Source organism: Megascapheus bottae, chromosome 21, assembly GCF_031878675.1.
Source record: "Megascapheus bottae isolate mThoBot1 chromosome 21, mThoBot2.hap1, whole genome shotgun sequence".
Lineage (NCBI taxonomy): Eukaryota > Metazoa > Chordata > Mammalia > Rodentia > Geomyidae > Megascapheus > Megascapheus bottae.
In genome coordinates, this window is record NC_143529.1 from 37,485,363 (window position 1) to 37,491,790 (window position 6,428).

Genomic DNA, 6,428 nt, shown 5'->3' on the forward strand with positions numbered 1-6,428 from the left:
ATGGGAAACTCCCAGAAAGACAGGGCGTTCAAATGGTGTGGCCCGGAGTCACCAGTGCCAATTACTTGGGTTTTTTTTCTTTCTTTCTTTCTTTCTTTTGCAGTGGAGATACATTTCCTTTAGAACCACAGAAAGACCCCAGTGTGTTGTTTTTCAGAGCTTGCAGAAAAATGGAGACAGCCATGCTCGAGGGGTGTGCTATTCCTTCTGATTAATTTATCTGGGCCCGTGATGGGCAGATTCTTTTGCGATAACGTTACTTCAATGTGTACAAGACGAAGCTACATATAAACTCCTGGCTTGCTAGCAATATGTGTTTACAGAGGAAATTTAAAAACAAAAAGTGAGGGGCTTCAGAAGGAGCACAGTTCAGTCCAATGATACGTGTAAGTCATGACAGAAGGCATTATTTTGCTCAAACAAGATTGCTGGCTTGGAGCTTAGTCATAGGAAACCACTGTGGCTGTGGCTGCACAAGGGCCTGCGCTGGCCAGAGCACTCTCCATTGTTGGGTTGATGGACCGTGGCGGTAACATCGTCAATGTTATCGCTGCCATCATTTACCCTTGCATATTTTACATATTCCCCTGGTTGCTTCTAACTGCCAATCCATTATGTTGACAGCCAATCATGCTCAAATGTATTCCAACACGCAATAATGAAAAATAAAAATACGCCATTTAAGGGAAACATATTTGTGGGCCATCTCCAGCTACATTGACTGCTAGCTGGCGGTTACAATTGGTTGTGTATGAAGTATAGAAAGCCAAGAGCGAGAAGAAGCATTTCTGTGAGGGGAGAGAGCCGGGCTAGCGGCTGAGGCTCCGTCTCCACCCCAGGGTGGCTGGAGGTTCTGTCTCACATCTGCAAACATAATGGTTTAAATAAGCATTCACTCTGATTGGCCTCCAGTCCCCGGGGATACAGGCCTCCACTCTGATTCATCCAGAATGGCTAAGGAAAATGTTTTCCAAACACTGTGGTGAGGGAGAAGTTTGGCCTTCACAAGTTGAAATAGTTCAACTTGATACAAAGGCAAGCGGGGAGGACCTGAGGTGGCTACGTTAGCAGCCACAGGACACATGTGGACATCTGTGAACACGAGCACTGACACCACACACCAGCGAGCATTTTCCAAGCAATCCCGAGTACGCCTGTGCAGTTTGGGGCTAGTACCATCCAACTGGGAAACGAAAATGCAAAATACTCCTGAAGAACTTGCAGCCGGATGTGAAGTGCCCAGGTAAAGTCGTTTTAGGCGCTGCCATCAGCTGTTCCTGCGTTTGGGGATGAGCCACTCTGCCTCTGCCCCAGTGGCTTTTCCGCGTCTGTCTCTGGGTTTAAATTTCCCTCTCATCCTAAGAAGACCAGAGGAACTGGATTTATGACATACCCCACTCCAGCAGGCCTCCCTCTTTCACATCCAAATAGAGCAGCTCCAAAAGATGCCATCCTAGTCCGTGATGCTGGAAGGAAATATCCAAGATCGTGCCACCATATTGATTAGCTGCACTTCCTCAAGCTGTGCGTGCTAGAAAGTTCTAAGGGAAGGAGCTGCCAGGCTCAAAGTCCCCAGGAACCCGTTCTCCTAGGTGGCCTCCTCTGAGGTCCTCTTACAGCAGGAAAAAATGGAAGGGACCAAAGAGGACATTGCCTCTGTCACACCTGGCCCCACTCAAGAGGACGCCTGTCTTATGACTCCATCCTCCTTTAAAGGCCTCTTAGTGTTGAGGAGCAAACACCAAGAGAGCTTTAGAAGAGACATTTGTACCATAGCAGTCACATTCAGGAAGTATTTCTTAAGTAGTTACTCAGTGTGTAAGAAAACACACACTCATGAAAGCACAGAGATACAGACATACAGTATTTTTGAATGAAGGCTCACTCTGCTTCCAAATTAACTATACAAGCATGCTGCTTATAAAAGAACCATTTACTTTTCATTCCGTTTACATTTTTTGAGCACTGAGTCATGGTTGCACACATTTTTGGAGAGAAGTTTTTATTTTTTTCATTAGTTAGAGAATACTTTAGTAGTATTCTGTAATCAAACCCATGTAGATAAGACCTTATAAATTTAATACAGTATGTTTACCAAATGCAAAAAAAATAAGTTTAACATTTCTAGAGCAATATGGCTATTAATTTCTGTACAAGGCCAATTCAACTCGGTACTCTGGGACCAGGTGTTGTCCCAAGAGAAGATTTGAAATAGGCACAGAGAAAGGTTATTTGCTCTCAAATTCAGGTTACTGGAACCGGTCCCCAGTCCTGACTCTCCCCTCTGCAGCACAGCTATATCAGCCCTCGACCCCGGGGCATGACTTTCCCCCTCATCCTCCCGTTGCAGAGAAAGCTGGAACAACAGCAGAAATTCGTCTTGTGTTCTGGGACTGTGTTGCAAATGGAAATTCCCAAGCCACCCTTTTCACTAGACAGTCCAGACCAGGGTTTCCCTGGGGGCCATGAAAAAAGGCCTTCCGTTTGTCAGAAGGAAAAAAAATCACTGGGTTTTGTCCTGCTCAATAAAAATCCCTCTATAGCCATCCAAAGAGTTTTTAAAACACTGGCGCAAAGTGGGTGAGATGAAGCTTCAAGGAGAGGCACAACCACATGAAAAAATTAACATTTTCCACATAGGGCAACTCTTGAAAGCATCTTTCAGCCTTCCTAGAGTTTGCTATGTATCACTTTTATCACTAAGCCCTTCGTAGCTGCCCTCAAGCTGACTTGTTGGAAATGTAATTCACGCCCATCCCAGGCCATAAAATTCCATTTTGAGAACTTGCTTAATTCTCCAGCTACGTTCTCTCTAATCTGTATTAAAAATGATTGTAAACCTAAAATAAGGACTAATCATCCATCTGCCACAGGTAGTACATGGAGTCTCACCAGCAGGCTTGGCAGGGGTGCCAAGCGTGGAATTCTGATTCAGTGCAGCATCCGAGGCATTAAGTTCTGCTCTACTCATCGCTGGACCCATCAAGACAACAGTGCTGACTCCGGGGGGCGGGGGGAGGATGCTGTGGTCCTTAACCCCTGGAACTCTGCAGCCACACACAGCGCTGGCTTGGCTGCCAGGTTCATGAGGGAACACAACCTCTCCTTCCTCAGACCTCGGTTTGACCATATGCCCACCTAGGCTTCCCATGCTGGTACGAGCACCGAGAGTCACTGGTTCACAGACATTAATTGAACCCCTCCTTTAGGATACCAGACACTGGGCTTGGCTCTCAGTATCCAGAGAGGGAGAACCCCAGCGACACTGTATGCAAACATCGCCAGCCATTTCTAAGTTATTTGTTCAGTCAGTGTACAGGCTATTCGTTGATGATTTTCAATATGCTTATTTTGATTTTCCAATTCCACAACTACAGGACCCCAGAGCACGCGTGGACAGACTTGTGGTTGGATGCTAGATGCAGATCAAGCCTGTCTACATGTGTTCCCAGACATTGTTGGGGTGGGGGCAGACTAAGGGCATAGAAAATTGCAATCTGAGGGAAATCTAGGAGGTAGAGAGGATATTTGTTCATGCAAGACAAAGGCCTGGACTGGGTTGGCAAAAAGTCGGGTGAGATATAACACTCTTTGAAATGGTCTTTGTTCATGTGATGTCCTTACAAAAGGGTAGTTATCTCTCCTCACAAGGAAATCGTTCCCTCTGTCACTCCCTGTACATGGTCACCTGCATGGCAGGCGACTGTCCCTTGATTGCTCTTTGTTTCTGCTTGTCCTCCAGCGAGAGAACCACTTTGGGATATGCCATGGAGAAAAGATCTCCTGACCAGTCACACAGATACAGCTGGCCTGTTTCCATGGGGACCAGCTGCCCAGTGGACTGGAGCAGAGCCGTGGGAGATGCTACACTTTGTCTCCCTCCCTCACCATTTGTCTCCCTGCAGTTGTGAGGTGACTGATCAGATAGTATAAGAGTGAGTTAAATATTTATTTTTGCCATGACATAACGTTGATTCCATTGTGCTTCGGAATACCGCCTAGATGCTTCCCTTTTGCTTCTGTAATCAAGCAGATGTAAACATTTGGATAGTGATCCTATGACCTAATTACTGACATTTTTCATTTGCTGTTTAATTTCCCTTTCTTCGATAAAGGTACAGGAAACACAGTACTTGCCAAAAAATCCACTTCAAATTCCAAAGAGGAGTTTATAATATTTAATGACTTCAGATTTCCTGCTGGGGTTCACCCTTGTCAGGTCCATGGCAGAGCCAACAACGGAAGTCAGAGGATTATTTGATGTCCGAGGAACATGACGTGAATGGCAGGGACGAGGGTAATGGCTGTCTTTTCCTTGGAAAGGATAACAGTGACATAAACCAGGACTGTGAGGTCGGAAGGAAGCCCAGCCTTGTCGCTGTCTCCTTTACATGGTGTCACATTAACAACCCTGAAACAGGCATCCCACAATCACACACTTGCTTTTTCCCAGAGTATGCTCAGAGTCTTCACAAAAAGATAAAAGCAAACCAACTGTCTCAGGAAAAACTCAAAAACCACAGCAAGAATAATATGTTTTTTTTAAAAGATTTACCTTAGTATAAGGGGTTTAAGATAGGAAGAAATAGACAGCAATATCACCTGCTCCCCATGAAAGGAACAGAAATTAGAGACTCGATATGGCAGCTGCTATTTGCCACCTCTGTTCTTTCTGAGCTAGAAGGAATACAAGTGGCCATGCTGTTTAGTGACTAACTCCTAATCCTTAGTCAATAATCCTAAATGTATATGATTGGACAGGACCCACCCAAAGCAAGGCAACTTTTAGAACATCCTTCCGCCAGACGTGTCTTCGATTCTCTCAGTCTTTTCTCATCCAGGTAAAATTCCCAGATGTTTACCATTTCATGGATTTAAATAGCCCCCATGAAATCTCCTAACCTTGTAACTTAGCATTGAAAAGAAAGCATGGAAGGGAGGGAATGCATCTGCTTTTTCAGTTTACTTTCTGGTTTTAGCTTTTAAGTGTAGCTTTTTCGACATTTGGTGAGCACAATATAATTTCCTTGTCTACCTGTCTACCTGTCTTGCTTCACTTCCCAGCTAACTGGCTTTGGCCCTTTTTCATCTTAAAGAGATCCCAGAGGAAAAACGGTTTATGATCTATGGCTTCTCCATCTACCACATCTGATCAGGACCAGGGAAAATGGTTCTCCTCTTCACAGAAATTAAGGAGACATTAGTAAATGCGGTTAACAAATAAAAATGTTTCACTATCTATACCTGTCTATAGCAATTTATCTTTATCTATGTACCTTTCTGGTTCTTTCTTTTTCCATTTCTGTGATTTGTGTGATATTTTTAAGAAGCTGACAAGAAACATACCCAGTGTGACCAAACATTTAGCCAATAACGCTATGACAGGCAAGTGGCTTCTCTAGGCTCTTTAAGGGAGTCTTGGAAACAAGGGTAAAACTGAATATACATTTTCCTTAAGGCTTCACAATTTACCCTGGATGGATAGCCTAAGAATTTCTCGAATGGGAAATGTAACGTGTGGGGATTGCTCACTGCAGTTCAATCCCCACTCACAGGAGAATGGGTAAGCAAATTATGATAATTTTCACAGAGGAATCACTATCCCAGTTGAAAAATGCTCCTTCGAGCACCTCAGAAGCCAAGGTTGGCCTGCTTTTATTTGTTTGTTTTCTATCAATCCTTGATGGCTGCTACTCCAATGTCTTCCCGTGGGCATTGTTTCTTAGGAGACAGCTGCTGCCATCTGTATATTGTCTTTCTTATTTCTACGGCTTTTATTTTATTTGATCTTATTTTGCTAACCTACTATTCTTGTCTTTGTTGTATTGCAACCCTCGAGATCTTCTCCTTAGCATTCATCTTAAACAGTTCGTACATTCTGTTCCCCAGTGCATTTTTCTTCATGTTTGCTTTGTTTAGGGTCCTTGGGGATGCAATTTTATCGTCTTCATCCAATTTGGACATTTTGACATCATCACTGTATTAATCTGCTTGACATTAGCCCTCAGATTATTCTTGTCGCGAGCATTTTTTCCGTGTTTTTCTATTGGTCTCATTTTAATAGTACCTATTTCTGTATTGCTCTATTTTTCTATTGCTACATTTTTCAATGCACCACTATCTTCTATTTTTTCATCTTATAATTCATACACTATTCACCGCAGGTTTGTCCGGTGTCATTTTTATTCCTTCAAGATTCTGCTTAACTTTGTAAACCGCTGTCAGTTGTCACCATTGTATTTTAATGTCCATGTCTACTAATTATGGAATCAGTGTCTGTTCTGAGTCCATTCTCGCTGATTTCCTTATCTGTTATAGGTTTTGTTTTCTGTTTCTCTGAGCACCTGACAGGAGCACCGGAAGATTTTGTGATCTTATCAATATTCTTGAGATTTATTCTCAGATGTAATTAAATTACCTGGAGGGAG